Source organism: Aedes albopictus, chromosome 3 (genome assembly GCF_035046485.1).
Source record: "Aedes albopictus strain Foshan chromosome 3, AalbF5, whole genome shotgun sequence".
In the NCBI taxonomy this organism is placed as follows: Eukaryota; Metazoa; Arthropoda; class Insecta; order Diptera; family Culicidae; genus Aedes; species Aedes albopictus.
Window position 1 is genome coordinate 203,446,966 of NC_085138.1, and position 22,923 is coordinate 203,469,888.

A 22,923-nucleotide genomic window follows, 5' to 3' on the forward strand; every position below is an offset into this window, starting at 1 on the left:
CCACGTTTTGAGTCTTCGATAACAGATCTATAGGGGTAATCGGGGTAATTTCGCCAATAGGGCAATTTGAGCATCTCATAAAAATCACCGAAAATCTAATATTTATAACAAACCGACCTTACAGCTCTACTACTGGTCTGATATGGATGCAATTGAATTATTAAAACGAATTAGTTTAAGCCCACAGTAAATTAGAAAAATAGAATTGAAAAACGTTGGCCAAATTACCCCGAAGAGGGCTAAATAAAAACACCACATAAGACTCCTGTTGTTCAAATACATTAGATAGCTTTAAAATTAGTTTTTTTTTGTATACATCAAGTTGACACACTACAATTCAATGTCTATCGGTTCATAATAAGTTTGTGTTACATTAGGCGAAAAAAATCTTCATTGAAAATAGGATGCAAAAATCATACTTTTTTCAAAAATCTTTATTGGCATATAAACACGATTTGACTTTGATATTTTCATGTATCCTGCGTAGTATTATCAGAATCATTATAATCATACGATAAACAAGAGATTTATCGTTGTTTTCTGCTTGTTACAACGACTTTTGCTTAGGGTGGCCAAACTACCCCGATTTACCCTAATTATCTTCTCATATAATGGTCCGGGATCTGTCACTTGCAACATTCGCAACATTGGTTAGAGCGCAGGTTTTCAGCGCTTTGGTGGTGGTGGTAACAACGCTATTTTCCGATTTATAAGAAAACAAGACATCGGAAGATTCTTTACGATTTGTATTTGAAATTTTGAATTGAAAGTGGTACAATCGTACAAATTCTTTTTTGAAAAATTCAAAGCGCGCCGCGGTAGCAAACAGTTTGGGATTCTCTACTTTGCCAATTCGTGCTCTTACTGTAGAAGACACAAGAACGGTAAACGATTTTTTTTTAGATTTAAGAATATAAAAAATGGCTTTAAAACAAATCATTAAAACAAAACTTGCGAAGTTTTGCTTCAAAATATCGATAAAACTGAAAAAAAATCTGGGTTGGATCACCAATAATCCATTGTGAAGATAGCTGCATTGAAGGTGCATACATCTAAATTTAATATTCTTCCACCTTTCATTTATTTCTTTGCTGTGGAACTTTCCAATTCACTATTGTCATTGTTGCATTTTTTGCATAACTTTACTACTAAATATGCAAACAGCATAAATGTTCTCTCTGGTATGAAAAATGCAAATATACTTTCTAAGCACTTATTATCCGTTACAAATCATTTTGTCAGTTCTGTTTGATGCAAATAGTGCTGCAATAACTGTAAACTATGAATTATAAATGATGGGAAATTTTTATAAACAGAGACCTCAACAGAGCACGAAGACACGTTTTTGCTTATGCGTCTCTGGTATCACAGTTGTGTATACAAACCTTATTCTTTACTTCAGTTGGTTGATAGATTACCCCAATAGAACAACGTTTTCTAACGGTGAGAAAAACCCGCGAGCAAACCCTGCGAGGGTGCACTCTGCGCCTCTCTGACATAAGATGCTTCTGTGCAACATTTTTTTGCGCATGTTTTGCCGATGGCACAGAAATCATCGCATAAATTATATTCTTGTTATATGGCAAGAAATGGTCGTCCACCATCGTTAGGGAACAATGGCGTGCGATGTAGAAACAAAACAGTTCAAACACGATACCCCCTGGTAGGTACGCCTAGTTCTCACACAAAAGCTGAGACCACTATGCTATGCAGGCGAAGATGGTCGACCATCAAGCTGTCGTGCTTATAGGCTTTTAGTTTTATGCTATCACCTACGTTTTGCAGATTGTGCACCAGTTTACGTCTTACGTTGTGCAAATAAAAATCTAAATGTAAGCAGTGAATTAGAGAATAATGTATTGCAATCTCTCATAAACCCATTTTTACCTATTTATCTGTGATAAAAAGTCGTGGGTAACAATTATTATAAATCAAAATCTATATTAACATCTATAACACGATAGCGCACCTACTTTTCAACCATTGTAATTTATTTGCTGACATTTTATATTGATCTAAATATCATTTTTCGTCCTCTAAAATAAATCGATTTTTTGGAAGATAATTCTTTTTAATACTCGATTTTGTGAAATTTTGGTTTTTATTTTTTCTAATTTTTATTTTTGAACATTCCTACGCTTTTTAATTTTGCCTGGAAGCCAATTTTTATCATGTAACATTTTTTTTTTGAAAACTGGACGATGCATGGGAAACAAAAGTTTTGTAATTGTATCTGAAATTAAATGGTTAAACCGATATTATTCGTATAAACATAATAATTTTCAATGTAACTCACTTGTGCATACAGGGGATGGCCAAAATGTTTGGGATAGGCACCTTTTTTTATTCTTTCAAAAATATTCGACATGATATAACTTTTCATAGAGTGCATCAAATATTCTCAAATTTTGACTGTTTGTCTACCTATTATATGTGCATCACTGGTACAAATTTGGACTCGATTGGTTAATCCAGAGGTTCCCAAACTTTTAAAATTTAAAATTTTAAATGTCACGGCGCACCAACATCTTCTTACAGAGAATTTTCATTATTTAACCTTCACTTCAGAAATTTAAATGCGAACTCGGGAAGAAATTTCAATAACATGTTTTCTTTAAATCAAAATAAAATTTAGTTTCTCAACATGTGTTTTTAAGAAAAACTGCTTAAAGATTCCATGAAAGTTTGTTAGATTTTAAATATCATTTTTTTATCGCAGCTGCTAATTCCTAATAATGCAATCAAAAATAGTAAAACTGTTGCAATACCTTGATAATTCCGGGTGAATTGAAATGTTTTCATAGAATATTATGAAAATCTTTTGTGCGGGAATTACAAGATGTTAAATAAAGTACCTATGTAGTGTCAAAAATTTCAGCGAACTTAAATCATACAAAAATAGAATGTTCAGGATGATGGGCGCACATAATTAATATGAAATGACTGAACCTCAAGTTCATCAAAGAACTTCTGAACGGGTCCAAATGAGATCAAAAGTTCCATAGTTTTTTCATCACTGTCCATCAAGATGTCGCCCATAACCAATTTGATGTGACCTGCTTGCGTAAAACCGGCAATTTGCAGAAGTGTTTTGTGGTGAAAAACGTTAGGAAAACATGTCATCCTGAAAAGTAAGAGAAAACATCAAGACCGGGAGACTGACGGAAATGAATCTGGAAAAACTATAATAAGATTTTTGAAATATCTACTTACCATTACAAGCTGTTGGAAGAATCCAAAACTCAGCTGAAGGATTGGGAATCCAAAAATCAATTTTAGAATACTAATGAAAATGTCTCAAAACTCCAAAGATTTAAATAATTGAAATCAAGCAAAGTGTTTAAAGTGGATACCAGATACTCCCAGAATATTCGAAGTTTGTAATGAATTTTGGAAAAATGCCATGAAGCAACAATTCCAAGTTCCATCAAAGAAAAAAAAATCACGTTCTCTGTATTGATTTTTTTTTCTTTTTGTTTTGGCTCAAGATCCTGCGGCGCACCTGTGAAATATTCACGGCGCACCAGGGCGCCGCGGCGCACAGTTTGGGAAGCACTGGGTTAATCTTTCGCGAAGCTAGAACCGTTCTCGTAAAACACTATTTTTTAAACAACCAATTTTTGAAATGTCATATCTCCGAAACCAGTGAACCGAATCGAATGAAATTTTGAACGTTTATCAACAATATATTGTTGTTTTATGCGACATTATAAAATGTAATATTTTCTCACGACGAATAAAGTTATACCGGTTTGACATTTTCCCCCATATAGAGAAAAGCAAGCAAAATTTACAATACCACACACAAATTACTAAATGTGTTCTTCCTTGAACCCAAATAGGCTCTAAAATATCCAATTAGAGATACCGTCGTTGGGGGTGAGAATGGGTCAAAAAAGGATACTCAAAGATTGTTTGTTAAATAGCAAATGCAATTGAAGTTGGAATAACTTTTTATTTGGTATGCATACTCTCCTATGTGGTAATGATAGTTTAGCAAGAAAGTATCACGTTATATGAATTGTTTAGTAAACTACAAATGATTGAAAATTGACCCAATCTCACCCCTTAGAGGGGGTGAGAATGGGTCAAAGTATTCGAAGTCACCTATCTAAGAATATAAATTAATTTTATTGATGATATATAGTAAACCTACCTAAAACACAATGTTATCATGACGAATAAAAGCTTAGGTAATTTTAAAAGATGATTAATCCACCTAAAAGGGCTAATACAACCGAAAAAATGGTTGTAATTTGATAAAATAACGTTTGTATACTGTATCACCATTTTTAGCCATCATAATCATCCTCATTAAGAGTTTCAACCTCCATGAGAGGAGGGGAGATTACAATTAGGGAGGGGCGAAGAAAGAATGAAAGATTGATTGTACAAAAAACATGCTTGTTTTTGTATACTGCATAAAAAATGTTTAACCAAACCCTCCGTTATAAACTCTTATGTGCATGATGAGAGGCCAATCTATATTGCTAAAGCAAATCTCTCCATCTCAAGATAGAGGGTCGTTCAAATATTATGTTAAGTCTATTTTGTGAGCTTACGATATTGCAGTACACTAAAGATTAGCTGATGATTAGAGGAGCTGTCCACACGCATGGGTGTATTGTTATAAATGATTTTAGGCACTAAACGTATTAACACACTCGTTTGACGCTTCTCGACATATTTTTGAAAGAAACCGTGCTTTAGTTAAAATACGGTAAATATGGCACCACTCTAACGTCAAATGGGGACTGGATAACAAGTTGAATTTTTAGTTAAGGTTATGTGCACTCGATAACTTGCTTGACCCAATCTCACCCCCATTCTTAATATTTAGACATAGGGTCGAAAATATTAAGTTTTTAAATAAAAAGAGCAATGACAGCCCACTTTTTTCATTACATCAACCAGGTAATACCTACAGCTAACCACTTATAAGAAAATTTATGGTTAGGTACTTGTGTTAAACATTACGAAGGAGAATTTTTTTCTGAGTGATTTACTAGTAGGTTCATCATATAAGTTTAGCCACAAATTTAACAAAAAACGATTATTGCAAAACATCTTATTCTGCATCATGACGTGTAAAAACATCTCCCCTTTGAAATAATATAAAGTTTTCAATATAAATTAGCGATAGTTATTGAGCTATTTCAAATTTTATGTTTCTCCGTTTTGACCCAATCTCACCCCCCAGACCCATTGTCACCCCCATCGACGGTATCTTGAGAACAGAAGTAAAATACCTTTGGATATTAAAACTGAAATCAAATGACATTGATGTAAAAAAATATATTTTTCGAAAAAAAAATCCAAAAAGTGTCAATCCATGATATTTTTTTTAAATGTTTAAAAAGTACCTATCTATATAAATAAAAATGGAATGGTGTTTGTATGTCACGAATAGGCTCGGGAACGGGTCAACAGATCGACATGATTTTTTCACTGTTGCATTCTGCCTGGGCTCCGACGTGTTCGTATGAAAAACGACGTGTTCGTATGAAAAAGTGACCGGGAAGGCAAGAAAAACAGGAAAATCTGAAGTTCCATTTTGAGGGGCATTTCTTCATGGAACCGTATGTCAAAAAAAACAGAGTAGGCAGGACGACGTTTGCCGGGACTGCTAGTGATTTAATTAATTGTGAAGCACTAATATATTGTTGATAAACGATCAAAATTTCATTCAATTCGGTTCATTGGTTTCTGAGACATGGCAGTTCAGAAATAAGCTGTCTGAAAAATAGTGTTTTACAAAAACGGTTCTAGCTTCGCGAAAGATTAATCAATTGGGCTCAAATTTTTACCAATGATGCATATATAATAGCTTGACAAACAGTCAAAATTTGAAAATTTTTGATGCACTCTATGAAAAGTTACAGCATGTTGAACTTTACTGTGAGAAAAAAAAAAGTTGCATATCGCAAACATTTTGGCCACCCCCTGTAGGTAATCAGTAAGTAGTTCATCTAAGTCAAATGGATGTTCATCACTTCCACCGCATATACTTTATTATCTGTATTTATTGTATAAATTTGTATTACTGGTAGGGTGACTTTGGGCTTAGCAGACTTGTTCTTTTCGTCATGAGGGTTTTTTTCGGACAAAAATCTGCCTGAAAATTGGTCGATTTAGCTCGATTGGGAAAGATTTGAGGCCAACTTTGGACAATAGGACATATCGGTGAAGTACTAGATTTGTAGTAATGAGCTGAATTTTAGTATGGTGAGATGGTTAATTCTCCGTTTCTGCAGTGAAATGATGCAAAAAGCGTGGGTATAATGATTCCTTGCCTAATTTAATGCTGTTTGAGCTAAACTTTGGGCAACACTGTTGTTGTTTTCTCCATTTCTTGCAACATAAACAACATAGTTATCCAGTTTTGCTCAAACAGCATCAAATTAGGCAAGGAATCATAATACCTACGCTTTTTGCACCATTTTATTACAGAAACGGAGAATTTACCTTCTCACCATACTAAAATTCAGCTCATTACTACAAATCTAGTACTACACCGAACGTACCCCATTGTTCTCTTGAAGTTTCCCAGAATTTCCTGCTATGATTCTTTTGGAGATTTTTTCACGGTTTTCTTCTACTCTACGAAATCCACAAATTTTTGCTGGGAATTCCTTCAGGAAATCCTACTAGAATTTCTTCGGAATTCTTGTTGAGATCTCTCAAGGATTTTCAGCAAGAACAGCTTCCTGAAGGATTCGCTGCAGGCATTGTAAATCCAGGAAACCAGAAAAATCATGGAGAATTCCTGCCAGAAATGTCTAGAGAAATCCCAGTAGTAGTCCTGGAACAATTCCAGCAGTATTTCCTTACATAACCTTAAGAGAATTCCCAGCAAGAATACTACATTTCATAAATAGCTTACAGCAGGAATTGTTGGAGAAATTCCAGTAAGAGTTTCTAATGGTAATGCCATGAGAATTCTTGAAGCCTTGCAGACATTTCTGAAGGAATCCTTGAAGGTATTTCTTCAGCACTCCCAGCAGAAATTTCTAGAGAATCCTATCGGGCATTCCTGGAAGCAATCTTAAGGAAATCTTTGTAGAAATCCCCTTATAATTCCTCTTCAAGTGCCTGATGGGATTCATCCAAAGTCTAAACATTATCGTTGGGATTGCTTCAGAGGCTTCTGCAAAGATTCCTTTCCATATTTTTCCTGTGATTCCTGTGAGATTTCTTAAAGAATGCTTATAGAAATTTCTCTTACGATTCCTCTAGAATTTTTTCAAGTGTTCCATTAGAAATTTCTTGTATCGGCAGATATTCCTACTAGGATTTATCTAGGAATTCTTGTTGAGGTTTCTCAAGCATATTTAGCTGGGATTTCTCCAGTAACTGCTGGTGGGAGTCCTCCAAAAGGATTCCCAGCAGAAATTTCCCGAGATATGCCTGTAAAACTTGCTGGTGGAGTCTATCAGAAATTTCTAAACAAATCCCAACAGTATGCCTGGGGCCAAAAAGAATACCTAAAGAAATTGCGAGGCGATTTCCCACAGGACTATTTATGTAGAAATATTCGTAGAAATTCCTGAAAGAATCATAGCAGGAATTTTTGAAAGAATTCCAGCTGTAATTACTGGTGTTGGCAGCTTCTTTTCTTACTCGCTCTCCTAAACAAACACGAGAAAGAGAAGGATGAAAGATGGCGACTTGCTTCTTCCTTCATCGCGCTTTTTTGTGTGTAAAGCTATGTTCATTTAGAATCCGGAATGACAAAATCACGTATATGTTAGGGATGGAATAACAAACATAAAAGGTGAAGCCCTCAAAACAAAGGTTATTTATTGTACTTTCATGGAAAAATATCATTGAAATTATTTATTTTTATGTTTTACACATTTTCTCACTTTTTCAGTGTTGACCTCTCTAAAAATCTGCACAACGGTGGTAAATTTTAGCATCAACCCCTTCCGCACGTTTGTTCAACAATCAGGTCATCTATGCAGTGTCCTGAGTGCCTAGACTAGTCTGACTAGGATTCCGAAGAAAAATTGCCAAACTTTTTTTTATTGCGAAATGAGGGGCAATTCAGTGAATTGAGAAAACGCGAAATTTGAGTGTTTTTTCGTTGATAAACACTACCCATCTGTGACGATACCACATATCCCTTGTGTGCGTTTTTGAAAGGCAGCACGCGATTCTTGAGGCTGTCATCCTTGTATGAATTGGTTCTCATCATCTTGTTGCGAAAAAAACATGCCCAGAGTTCGAACTTCTTGCCAAATCTTCAAATTCAAAGCAGATTTATCAATGAACCCAAGCTTTTTTCATCCGAGGACACTTCCATATGCCATGGTTAACAACATCTGTGCACATAACACATAATGGTTTTGACGATATTAACATTTTTCGCGAGTGTCGTACCTGACCACCAAGGTTGCAACCATTCATTTTCAAAGATTTACATTCATTTGCTATTATCTCAGTTCAGAAGCATGCTATCGAAAAACAATGTATGGATGAATTTAACCTTGCAGTTTTATCTGAAAGTTTGCCGAATAACATTGGGGTCGCACACGCATTCCAAAGTCGTGAGCGAGCTGTGAAGGCAACTTTCCACAGCGTGAATGAAATTTACATTCACCGCCTGGAGAGTTGCCTTCACAGCTCGCTCACGACTTTGGTATACGTTTGCGACCCCAATGTTATTCGGCAAACTTTCAGATAAAACTACAAGGTTAAATTCATCCATACATTGTTTTTCGATAGCATGCTTCTGAACTGAGATAATAGCAAATGAATGTAAATCTTTGCAAATGAATGGTTGCAACCTTGCTGACCACGCTAAATTTTTAACGTGTTTGCGCAAGATTTTTTTCCTCGTGTCTTCAATCTGAAATAACTTTTCACTCGTTGCAAGAAAATCGATGAAATTTTCACCATTTAAAGAGGATTAGTGTATGATCAGAGTGCTGCAAAAAAAAAAATATGTTCTCTGAGAGCGCCACTAGAAAATGTGACATGATTCTGGATTCTAAGCGAACATAGCTTTATCAAGGAAAATGAGTGAGAAAATTCCTGCAGGAAGCCTAGATTCCCTCCAGGATTTTTTTTTTCAATATTCCCCCTGTCATTCCTCCAGGGATATCTGCAAGGACTCCACCAGGATTTTTTTTTACATTTCTCCAGTTGGGATGCAGACTCTGAAAAATAATTATATTTTCATAAAATATATTGTTTGGAAACACGAGCTACCTCGTTTCAGAGTAATTCTTCCAGAAGTGTGAGTGAAATACATTTTTGTTTTCATAAGTGAAGATTACGTAATACGTGTTTATGTCTTCAGCAAAGTTGTAAATAGGGAATATCATTATTAGAAAACTTGTTGAACAATTGTTCTATCTTCTCAATTTTTAGAGATATGGGGCATTAATTGTGAACGACCCCTTAACATCAGTTTATATGTTGTACCGTTTTCTCGATATTTTAACGAATCACATTTTCATTTTGGGTTAACTTCAATAGTGCCCTGAAAAACACATCAAAACTCAAAAATAATCATGGATTGAAATCTTAGGAGTATCAACATGACGGAATATATCATTTTGAATTTTTATATTAGAACATGAAATTTTGACATGATTCTACACATAAAAGTAAGTTTGTAGAGTAATGAGAGAAAAATTCAATGAGTTTAGCTATAAAAAACATTATCTAGGGGAAATTGCCTATTCTCGGTCGTTTTGTTCTCTTCGTCTTTGGGTTTTTTTCTGAGACCTATTGAACTCAGAGTTGGTCTCAAATCCTTCCCAACTAAGCTGAATTATATGGCCAAGTTTCAGGCAATTTGGCTGACAAAAACCCCCCATGACGAAGAGAACAAACCTGCCGATAATACCCATTGTCACCCTATGTGAAAATAATTGATTGATTGATTTGTCTTTATTTAAGAGACTTTCAGCCCTTGGCTATGTGAAAACATATTATTTACAGTGCATCAAAATATGATTATACACACTCAATCCTGAATTGCCTGTTCAGCACTTTTTTAAAGAAAATAGAACAGCAGAACTATTTCGGTAGCTTCGGTAATCGATTTTACTGAGGCTCAGTACACCAACTGTCAAAACCGGGTGCAAAAGGTAAACAATGCAGTATAGCTGTATTCAGCTGTTCTATTTTCGTCAAAAAATTACCGAACACGGTATTCCTAATTAAATGTGTATGCTACGCTTAGTGAGCTCTTTATTATATTTTATTTTTATTCTTAATCACTTAACCTAATTTACTGCTCTATTGTCCACTGGGGCACTACGTGAGCAAGTTCAATTGACAGCTGCACTTATGTACATTTTTTGTACAGCGCCCAGTTTCTATTCTACTTTATCGAACTGGTTGCTTTTTTGCTGCTTTCACTTTATCTACTTTATACCTAGTAGAATGATGAGCACAAGGATGATGATGGATGGCCGTTGGTCCTTTCCAGTCCGATTGGGGGTCCATTATGAGTAGCAGTTCGCCGATGTCCAACTGACGAAAAATTGCAAGTGCCGGGGCTGGGAATCAAACCCATGACCTTCCGCATATTAAGCGAACGTGTGACCAACTACACCACGGGCCCCGGCTTAGCTCTTTATTTGAGTTGTTTTATTTTATAAACTAATTTTGAACACAACATTTCGAGCTACATAAAATTACATTCAGGCGTTTATAGGCGTATGCACGGAGAAATCAAACTACCTAATTTTTGGGTCGATTTTACTCAAAGCTGAGTATATCGAATAAACTAGTTACCCAAAATTAGGTTGTTTTCCCTCTTTCCCTCACCGATGTTATCAAAAACAAACAGAGATGCATCTACCCAACGGGGTCCTTGAGCCCAATAAGCCAATTTTGGGTAAATGCTCAAATTTGGGTTGAATGAGGGGGGGTCTTGGGTTGAATTTACCTACTCTTAAGTAAATGTTTTTGCTGTAGGTGAAGGCAATTTACCTAGTGTGAGTTTAATCGATTTACTCAAATTTGGATTATTGGGCCGAACAATGGGATTGCGTCAAAAGAACTCAATGTTGGGTAGTTTGGCGGCTCCGAGTGGAGATTTCTGTTTAAATTTACAAAATTATTTCCATTAAACACATTTTGCTAAGAGATACAGTATGCGGCAGGAAAAAATGCGAAAGTGTTTTGCAACTTCAAACCTCGTTTTCGTGCATTTGACATTAACCAATCTATGTTTTAACGTTCCATGATCTCTAAGTAGGATAGTTTTCTGAAAAGTGAATTGAAAATATTCCCAACCTTTACAGGGTGGCGCCTGAAGCTGAAGACAATCAGAATTTTCAAACCGCAGAAAAGTACACAGGTCGCTAAATTTTGTATCTGATAAAACAAAATTTTTAATTTTCTCTACAATATCATCGAATATATGTACTTATTTCATGTAGTATGCGAAACTACATGGCTCTGGATCAGTGTGGTCTGGTTATTCATCGAATTTAAGTTATTTTTTTACTGTTATAGTCAGTTTGTTTAATGACCATTGGGCGCGCAGTTTATTGATACCCGCTTATTAGGCTTACATCATCACATGTTAAACATCAAATATGTTTATTTTTGTTTTGCAGTGCTAGAATATGAGCCTCTGCACGAATTTGCCCTGTCCTGCTCACTCCCACAGAAAATTTGAAAACAGCGCGCACAGTAAAAGTCACATTTGACTTTTACTGTGCGAACTGTTTTCAAGTTTTCTGTGGGAGTGAGCAGTACGCCAGATTCGTGCAGAGGCTCATAGACATTGACTGATACACTGTCATGAAAAAATAGTCATATATATCCCATATTTAGCGTGTAGTAGTGCCTTGAAGTTTTCGCATTTTCTCCTGCCGCACCCTGTATAAGATCAGATTTGTATTCTACTATAAATGGCCATTCATTAAAAAATAGTCGAAACGATATTGTTGAATTGTAACTTAAACCTAGTCGGAAAGGTGTAAATTTAAACTGTTTAGTGAATACCCCTAATAATTTTATACAATATAGGTGACAATGTACATGAAAAAGGTTCAAGTGCGTGAAACAAGCACGTAGAAAAACATAATGGGACAGATATGCTTGGAAGAGCAGAGCAGTATAGCAGTGAATTGATACATACGCTTTCCAATAAAGCAATTGTTATAGCAATAGATGATATTCTCACGAACTCATGGTTCTTTGCCAAGTATATTCTAAATGTAACCTAAATCGAGAAAAATAAAAGACCACAAACTGACATGTAAATTCAAATCGTGGTGGTTTCAAATGGTTTCAGAATGAAACCGATGTTCAAAACCAGTCGTGAGTTCTTACAAATCAATAACAATCGGACTTTCTCAATCCAAGCGAGGTCTATGACATTGCACCGCGCGGAGCAACGTGACTTCACTTTCGTGCAGTCAGCAAGAAACAGAAGGCAAGGCAAGGGTTTCTCGACCGAACGTCCGGAATACTAATTTAATTTCATGATTGCCTTCACGCAGCAGCTGATGTGTTGAGTTTGGTGTTGGCTGGGTCACATCACAGTGCTCACTCACTCACTAACACACAGCGACTCGCGAGAAGCCGAAGTCCACAAGACCGAAGAGATGTTCGATGGGTTAAGAGAGTAGGTACCGGAACAATCTGACTCCGGTCTGCATGGATTGGTCAGCGTCCTCATGATTCATCCTGACCCCAATCATGATATAATTTATTGGGTAGAAAATTATGATGGATTAGGATTTCTTTTTATTATTAGATAAGTTTCTGATAAGTAACTCAGAAAATAATAGGAATCCTCAGGATTATATTTCAGTAGACACTCCTGGTTTTCTCGACAAGAAAATGCCAGAAGGAATCAACAAGGTCACGAATATAAAAATGTTTCAACAGCAGTAGGTATCTCTCTCGCATCAGTTGCTCGTCTCTCGCATTTAATTTCGTTCTGTGGAGCAAAAACTGCTGTTGATATCGATTTTCGTACAACGACTCTTCCTGTCTAGACGGACGATGACAGTCGCGAATCAACACAGAACCATGCGGCCACACATCAGTTTCCAATTCCATTTCGGTTCGATTGAACTGAACTACACCAACAGCTGGATTGTATTTATACAATACCTCCACCACAATCGTGTCCAAGGAAGTAGAGAACAGTATCTGAAGAGTGTGATTCTTTTTCCGCTGCATGAATACTAAACGACGAACAAAGCACAAGAAAAAATAAAACCAAGCTCCTCAACAACTTCTCTGGAACTTTTGAACATACATTCAATACAACACAGAGTGTGGTTCTACCGGGGCACGTAGATATAGTTTCCGTAAATGCCGCACTATGACGAAATCCGCAAAGCAGCAGTTTGAAAGCGAATTTTGCGGTGTGGCTCATATCGATGTGAATTCTTGCAACAGTTAGGGTAAAACGATATTTGAAGAAAATTCAAACACCGGACATCTTACTTAAGGATGAAGTAGACGATCGATTGATTTGACAAAGCTATTTCAATTGCTTTGCTCATGACTCTGATGGAAACGGGATCTACGAGACAATACTCAAATATACGGTGAAGTCATGAAGAAATCGTTCTCTATTTCCTAAAGAAAATTCTATAACAACAGGATACCTGTCAAAATTGACAGCTACTGGTCCTACTATTTTCCAAACTTTCAGCGTAAGACAGTCTAAAACAACCTAACTCTTCAATATTCATCCTGTTCTGATTCGCCAATAAACAATTAGGGCCGCGGTCACCAAAGTGCGGGCCGCGGGCCGCACGTGATGCCGAGTTCTCTATGTTGCCGTAGAATGTCTTGCTATGTTTCTTATGGAGGTTGTTCTACTCCCCCTATTACTCTAAAATAACGTGTTGAATGTGTCACAAATGGATTCAGGAGGTGCAATACAAGCAGTTGAAAAAATAGGCCCGAAGATCACTGAATTTGGGGAAGAATGCCCCGCCTAAGCATATGTCTAATCTAATCTAATCTCACACTAACGCAGCCATTACTTGAATGCATCCTGGAAAATGAAGACTTTTCAAGTCTATCATTTTTCTTGTCTAACGGCCAGGCCAACTGCGCAGCATGTACCGCAGAGAAGATTTCAAGGGATAGAAAGATTTCAACATAGTCAATATTTGAAAACATTCTACACCTTGAAATCGAGGGGAAAGATGGAAGCGTGGACCTCCCGTACCAAACGCTTCCAGATAACGATATAGATATTTAAACATGTTTGCATGTATTAATATGGTGACGTATACGGAGATTTGCTAAAAATATTGATTAGTGCGCCAGGAATGGTGGTAAGATTCTTCACTGAAAAGAGAATAAAGGATTAAGTAATATATACTAAAATAGGCATAAGTGATACGCTCGTTACAGTTACTATTTTTTAAAACATGGTATTATTATACAATAAAATTACCTGAATCCTCCTGAAACAAAAAGGCTTATTAGCAGTTAAAAATAAAACATAAATTAAAACATAACCATTACAAAAATACATCAAATTTTAATCTGGTATGCTACCACTTTAGGCAAAAAAATAGCAAGATTAAAATTTGATGCAACGTGGTAGATCTTACACCGTAACGCACCGTTCTAAGGTGATCTACCCACGTTACGGGAAAAATGCCCCGCCTAAGCATATGTGGCCATAAACCTGAAATTACGCTGATGATTTCAAGGATGTATTTTACTTTGGACAGTAGTGTACTCCCTTACCTAAAAGACTTCAGCTTTTGACACACCTGAAACCAGAATGTTCCAATCAAATAACCAATTCAAAAAAAAGTGTTAACTTTTATATGCTGGAAAATTATTGTCGTCGCGGTTGAAACCCGAAGTTTCCCCACACCCGACAATCGAATTTTCTCAAAATCTATACGTGAAACCTTACGTCGGACGTAGTGCGCTGGACAGCGGACCTGGCCCTCTATCCAGCGCACTGTGCCCGACGTACGTCCGACACACGGTTTAGGAGAAACATCGATTTTCGCGTGTCAAAAATTCCGATTTTCAATTGCACGAACAATATAGTAGGAAAAACCTTATGGAGTGAAGCAAGATGCCTGCTGGTATTTTTCGCTTTGGCTTGAAATAAATACATGGGGTCTCCATAGAACTCTTCCCAGTATAATTTGAGGTTTATGCACACATATGCTCACTGAGTGCCCCACGAGCATTGCTCAGGCTGGACATCACATCCCTCCCTCCCTTATATATTACTTTTCTAATGCGGAAAACCGTTGTTTTCGACTATGCGAACTGTATTCGGGCTTGACCTGCTCAATTGTAGATTGAAGATTGCTTGCATCAGTAGAAAATCACCACACTATAATACTCCTGTTCAATTAAGTAGGTTAAACATTGGTCTTACTTACCTGTTCGTCAACAAATGGGTAAGAGCAGGATGCAGCAACTTCAACAATGTTCAACCTACTTCATTGCACAGGACTAATGAAATCTCGTGAAGGCGTTTTGCACCCGGAGATGCCACGCCCTCAGATTCCCGACAGTACCGATTGTTTCTTCTTTTTGCCTATAATAGACTCTACTCGTACAGGAAAGATTGATAAAATGAAGCAAACTACGCTTCAATCTATAGTTTTAACGTAAAGGTTCCCAGCGTTCACTTTCCGAACAATTCATTTTGCCTAGAATTTTCACGGGAGATCATTTAGTCTAGAAACATTATTTTGGGTTTACTGCAAGGTTTACTGTGTGGAGCGTAGACTGTGGCCAGACCACCCTCTCACCCTAAGAATCTACGTAGTTTATGGACAGGCCCCAACGAGTAGCGTTTTCATATCAATGCGTTTGAAGGCTCCCCACACTTGTGCTGTAGGATATTCAGTAGTTCTAGAGGCGGCCATTGTGGTGGCCATGTTTGCACTCTATCAACCATATAACCCATAAGTAGAATTAAAATTATTTGTTTGCAAAAACCTCAAAAATATTCTTACTGTGCATGCTTTTTTGCCGTTCTACACTGGAACCGAACGCCTAAAAGTATGCAATGCCCTTGTAATTTCAAGTAGATAAATCAGTTGTGTTCAAAATTTGTTTATACATCATTCAAAAACAAAAAAAAGAACTCATTATATCTAATATATGTTTTGGACACCCTCAGGTATATATAATTTGGACAGGGCAATTATCTCCATGTTTAGTTATGAATACTGCTTCATCATGGAAGTAGCATAAATTAACAAATATTGTCTTGTAAATAATCAATTTTTTTCGCTTAACAGGCATCTATTTTGATAACTATTACAGTTTTTGTTAAAATCGAGGAAATATCGTCAGAACTAGGGGTCGCAGTACCGAGCACTTTTGGTGAGTACCGGTATTTCGGTACTGGGGATTACAGTACCGGTAGTACCGGTAAAATACCGGTACTGGATAATTTTCACTAAAATGAAGAGGGATCTTTTTTGCACAGACTATCTACTATTTACCAGGTATTTGTGAATTCCAGTTTTTAGGAATGTCATAAAATCTAACCAGAAAATACTAAATTATACTAAAAATATGGAAAGATAATAGATAATAGAAATTAGTTGTATGAAACTGTTTTTGGAACTATTGCAGTGTCACAGGCAGTATTTTGGTAAGTCTAAAATGAAACAAGAACAGCCTTACATGTACCAAAATCAGATAGATAGCTGCTAGGTGAAGACAGAAGAAGATTTAACTGATTTTTTTTTGATGATGCAAACGAAATTCTAAAACTGAATAAATAACAAGAAAACCTATTTGAAGAGTGTATTGTGCTTAAAGAGTTCGAAAAGTCGGTACAAGAAAAACCGAAACTTGCAAAATTTTACGTTCAATAACCTATCATTGCTATGATGGTTTCATATAAGAAATATTTGTTTTAAATGTTGTACTTGGTTTAAAGATTTTCGTTTATTTCTATTGCATACTGATTATACTAATGACAGGATTTCATCACTTCAGGAGTGATTTCACGGTACCGAAAGTACCGGTACCAAGGTTCAGTCAGTACCGGTATTTCGGTACCAAAAATTGGTCGGTAATACCGGTATTTTCGGTACCGGTACTACCGGTACTACATCCCTAGTCAGAACCACATAATACGCTTTCAAGTATGCAATCGCACAGCATCCCCATGTAGTTCGTCAGATGACTAAAATATATTTACAGAAGAAAACCTGTAATGTATTTTGGACACCACCTATTTTAAGCGTTCTAGATGAATGTTAAGAGTTTGGCTGCCTTATGCTTCTCTATTGAACAATTCTCATTACAATAAGGCTTTCAAATTTCTTACAATTATTGATTCAACGATTTTGAGGTGAATATTATATGTGACTGTGAAGTGTATGTCGTCTTGCATACCTGTACATTTGAGAGGTTTTAGTGGAACAATTTACATTTTCGATAATTTTGAGTAAATTCTTAATTGTTAAGCGTATTCTCAACGTAAATCGTCGGAAGGGGCCTGTTTGATCCAATAATCGATATTCAGAAGTATCTACTTTTATTAGCTCTCCGAAACAAGACATACATCGCAGTGCATGTCCAAATTATAAACATGTCAAAACTATATATTTTTTACCCTATTAAATAAAACCCTATCACGCGACATATGAAATCACACCGATTTTTGAAATCTTGCTCATAGTTGACAATTTTGACCAGACCAGAAAACCATGATGGCGGATTTAAATTAAGAAGGACTAGACAGAATCAAGATTGAGACGTTTTTATGGAATTTTCAGCTCTAAAACCATGTAATTTGGGTATACTTCAAATGGGGAAGGCGTTCCGGGTTCGTAGACTAGAAAAAATATCTAAGACGATGAAACATAAATCAAGATGGTGGATTAAAATTTAAAAAGTGGTCCAAAATCAAGATTATGGTTATTTTATGGAGTTATAAGCACTAAAACCATATGATATGAGCATAATTGATATGGAGAAGATAACTGCAGTCCAAAACTGGAAACCAAAAAAAAAATCCAAGATGGCGGCCCAAAAACAAGAGGGAAACTATTTTATAAAACTGTATAAATAAAACTATACACATTTAGTATATTCAGTGCCCAACATTTGAGAACAATAAATCCGGTGCTTGGCGGACAAAAACACTGGGAAAAGCTCAGGATGGCAACTGTTTATAAAGATTTAGGCGCAAAACCCATGCAATATTTTGTATGAAGAAGATATGCGAAATTGAAAGAGGGTGAATTAAAATCCAAATCATTTACGTGGTCTTAAATCATGGCAATTGATTTTTTTTTCGGTTACCTACAGTGTATCAAACAATTGTCCGTACAGCAATTTTTTGTCAAAATAATTTTTCATTCAAATGTTTATATATTTTTATGCGTCAATCAAAAACGCTGAAAATTTGACCAAACATGAATCATATATTAAAGCTCCATTGGTAAAATTTTGAGCGAGATCGAATAAGTTTCATGATAGTTATAGAACTTTCAGTAAAACTTATAAGATTGAACACATTTTTTAAACATTATATCTGAACATGTACTCGATGATTTTTTTTTCATTTTTTTGTGTTACATCTTATATATAAGACTTTCATATGCAGCTATGTTTGGGGTTTTATATTTACTACAAAAAATATGAATATGTATTTTCTGACAAAAAAAAAATGGTGTACGGACAATTGTTTGATACACTGTAATTATAGCAATTGAAAAATTGAAAACCTTCGTTGTCCTAACACTGCATTCCTGGCAATGCACATATACTATACACACCAAGACGCTACTAAATTTTGCCGAGCTGTAGGATTCAGCCATTTTTTTTGCTAAACTTTCGGCAAAATTTACTGAAATTCAGCAAAACACTGCTGGTGATCAGTAGATTTTACTGAACAAAACAGCAAACTTTGCTGAATTTCAGCAAATATTTTGCTTAAACGTTCAGCTCGGAAAATTCAGCAAAAAATATCTAGGGTATAAATTGTTTTGGACGCCATATCTAATCAACTCAATGTAACTAGTTCGGTTTATATGAAATGGGTTATAGTAAACATTTCAGCTCAATCAGAGCAATGGTTGCGGAGAATGAGATTTATGAAGTGAGAAACTTTACTTTATGACGAAAATCGGTTTGAAACCCAGTGCCTTGCATGGATAGTCAAACAAATTTCCGCAAGACTGTATTTTTTTTCTACACTGAAAAGACCATCAGTTTATCGAGTTCAAAAATGCCGCTAGCTTAAAATTTTACAATATACTATTTTATACAAATAACTATTATGTAATGAAAAACAGTTGCAAGAATTTTTTTTGTATCGTGTGAAAATTACGTAACACAGAAAGTGACGCAACACTGGGAAAGAATTGACTCAAATATAACAGCTGGATCGGACCTCTGGTGTGATGGTTAAAGCACGTGACTATCACGCCGAGGATCAAACCTCACTCCCCACATTCTCACAAAATGTCGTTCTTCCTTCGGAAAGGAAGTAGAGCGTGAGTCCTGAGATAAACTAACCCCGAGTTAAAAATCTCGTTGATAAAGACAATAAAAAGAGCACCAGCTCGAACAAACCAAATGGATTTTTAAAGCAAAAGCGTATTAAAGTCAAACAACGAAGGATTCATGAATGCACTTTGCAAATGTATGAAAAATTCACCAATTTCGTTAATATTTTACCGAAATCTCAACCGATAAATATCTCTACGGAAAAAATCGATATGGTTATTGGTTAGTAACTTTTAAAGAAATTTGTTGAAGTTTAACAGTTGATTTTACCAAAATTCGGTTATTTTTTTTTTCAGAATATAGTTTAAAAAATTAACGTAGCAATTGAGATTTTGGACCAAACACTACCTATCGAGACTAGCTGTGTATATTGGCATGTGCCTATTGCTGTTTATAAACCGTTGAAGCAGATTTAATGTATTTTTTGTTTTCTTTTAAATATATTGCCAATGTGGGCTTATTTCAGATGTCTTATGAACAAAGCACCAACAGTCCAACAATGTCTCCAAGAATTCCAAGATTTTTTTCTATTTATATTGGAAATCTTTCCACTTACAAATAATGAAATTGCATTTTCAATTATTTTTCGTCTTAAATTCTTAAGATTCTATCTGTTCTATCTGTTTAGAACATTATCTTCATCGGTGCACTGAGCTTTTTTTTTTTTAAGAGAAAAAGTAATGTATTAATACGGTGTCGTAAATTTGAGAACAGACTCATCTACATCTTTTAGTTTATCTTGAAATCTTCAGTTACTATTCCAACATTTATTTATAAATACATATAAAGTTTACTATGTTATTTTCCATTATTTATGTTATTAGGTAATGAAAAAAAAATAATTTTCAAGCCTAAAATTACATATAAAACAGTCCTCCTGATTTTCCTCCTTCTTATGTATACATCATCCATACATATATACAATAACTGCAGTTGGTTGCATTTTTTTCGAAATTGTTTCAATAAGTGTGAACCAAGTACAATCAAGATTGTCGAGAAAATGTTATGAAAATTCATCGATAAATTCAAAATTACAGCATAGTTTTTTAGAAACCAAGGAAAATATACTTACTCTCTGACCTAACGCTGACCAATTGAGGGGCTGGATTTTGCAAATCACACGGTTCGTGAATTTGATCGATTTATCATGTAAATTATCATGACTGATAATCATGTAAATCATCATGACAAGATTTCCTGACAAAAATAAAATCCACATGACGTGTAATACTTTTTTTAATTTGTTCTCTACAACAACAAAAAAAAAATCACTTCATTATCACTATTTTAATTTCATCGCATGGAGCAAATGAATGAAAATCATACAAAAACGCTTCTAAACGATACTTTTAAACATTTTATAAAACTGAAGATACAGTTTTTAAATACTTTGCAAGAAAACGTTACATTTTTTAATTATGTTTGTATGAAAATGCATTTTGTAATTGAGTGACTATCTAAATTTGTAGATCCATCAGAAATTCTCTATCATCAATATGTCATCCAATGTCTTAAAGATAAAATGTTTGTTTACAAACTCTGAAGAGACCAACACGAAATGACTGTTTCGATAACGTCATTTTACCAAGAAAGGTTTAAAGTGCGAGTTGTAATCAGGCTGTAGAAAATAGATAACCATTATCAAAGTGGGATACATTAGAAGACCTACCTTTTCCAAGATTTTTACTGTTGTAATCAGGACTGCTCCATAAAAAAGGTGATAGACCGCACTTTTGTTCTTATCAGCTGTCACAGATAATTTTGCCACTAGTCAAAAGTTGCTAGGTTACAAAAAGATCAATCACCACATACAAAAACCAACCACACACAAATGCGGTATAATTCTCCGGTCCAGTTAAAACCGCTAACACTAGTCGATATCCTTCGAAGCAGATTTTTGATTAAAACTCACTCTTTTGCTGCTCTCTCACACACTATCATAGGTATATCAGAAGAGGCACATTATTATCAGACAGGTTTCGCTTCCCTATAGCTTTGACCGTGGTATATCGATGCTCAGAGGCTGTGAAGCTGGGGTGACTGTCGCTTCCTATTTAGTATTAATGGGCACGTTCGGTTGTGACAGTATTGTAAACAGAATTGTAAAATAGTAGCACTCAGCAATCTTCAACAATTGAATGTGATTTCAAGTTATTGCTCTTTTCCTTTTCCACACAACCGTCACATAAAAATGTAGCACGAATAAAATTGATAATAAAAATACAACACTCCGCTTCCGGTCACTGGATTACATAGGTTGCATCAACATCGAGAGCACAGAAATCTTTCAGTCCTGCGCCTGGCACACTTCAAGAATCATTGCACATACACCCGTGGTAGACTTCAGGAATTCAGCACCCAGTGGTCCAGCCAGACGTCAAGGTCAGCTTTTTGATAGATTTTCTTCACCCTTGCACACGCAAAACACCAAATCACAGAATGATATGATAAATGTTTCCTTTATTCTAAAAATTCAGCACTACGAAAACGTTCTAAAACAACTATAGTCAATCAGAACTCATTGGAAAAGAACCCTTTAGAGAATTCGCGCAAACTCGAGAAAACACACATCCGACAGTCGCAAAGTAAGTACAAAAACTGAACTCTAACGAAATGAAAAGTTGGTTTATGTTTCGGGCTCTGCTGAACGTTTCCAGCGGAGATGCGAGCGTTTGCTTGTGCTCTTCTCTTCGTTGTTATTCTCACGCGCTCGCACCTCTCTCACATTCCGGCATACGCTTTGAATTATTCGCACATCGTGTGTTCATGTTTCGCACATCGAAAGATTGCGTTTTTGCTTTCTCAAAAATCACAATAGCTAAGCGCATCCATACGAGTAATATGTGACGTGGTGACAATGGTGTTAGATCTACCATGAAGCGGTCGAAATATGCGAAAAGCGAAAGAATCTGTAGCTACTGGAAATCTTCACAACCACTGTACAAACGTTTTTTTACAGTGCATCATAAGACAACAAGGAAGAGAGGCAACGCGTGTCAGCATAAAAGAGATTCCGATAAGAGCGAGAGAGCATACGCGCCATGTGCTCGCTCGGCCAACTGAGTGTTCTTGACTGCATGCTTGCTTCTCACTGATGCTGTGATGCAGTTGCATTGCGGCGCGGCGGCATATACGCGTGTAAACAAATCGGCAGAATGAATCACGTTTTCAGCAGCTCGTTTGCTCGCAAGCTTATTCGCGTTCCCCTATACTACTTGATATAACAACTGGGAGAGACATGACGGCATGGCAGCGCTCTCGTACGGTCATGTCGTCGGTTTCCTGCAATAGGGGCACAACTCAAAATTTGTCATTTTTGAGATTTTGATGACAAATGATGAAAAACTATGTAAACTTTCCTCTCACAAAGACCCGTTCCGAAATTCATAAAGATACGTGAGATTTTGGCATTTTCACCAACTTTCCGCAGTAAAGGCACAACTCAAAATCAGTCAACTTTTTCAA

At 36.0% G+C, this 22,923-nt stretch overlaps 1 long non-coding RNA gene across 1 annotated transcript in view; it reads right to left on the reverse strand.

The window, feature by feature from the left end:
* LOC134291183 (uncharacterized) overlaps positions 1-22,043 on the reverse strand; it is a 41,661-nt gene extending 19,618 nt beyond the window's left edge. The window contains exon 1 of the long non-coding RNA XR_009998955.1: positions 21,128-22,043. This is a non-coding gene — a long non-coding RNA (uncharacterized LOC134291183). The remainder of the gene's footprint in view (positions 1-21,127) is intronic.
* Between the last annotated feature and the right edge of the window lie 880 nt (positions 22,044-22,923).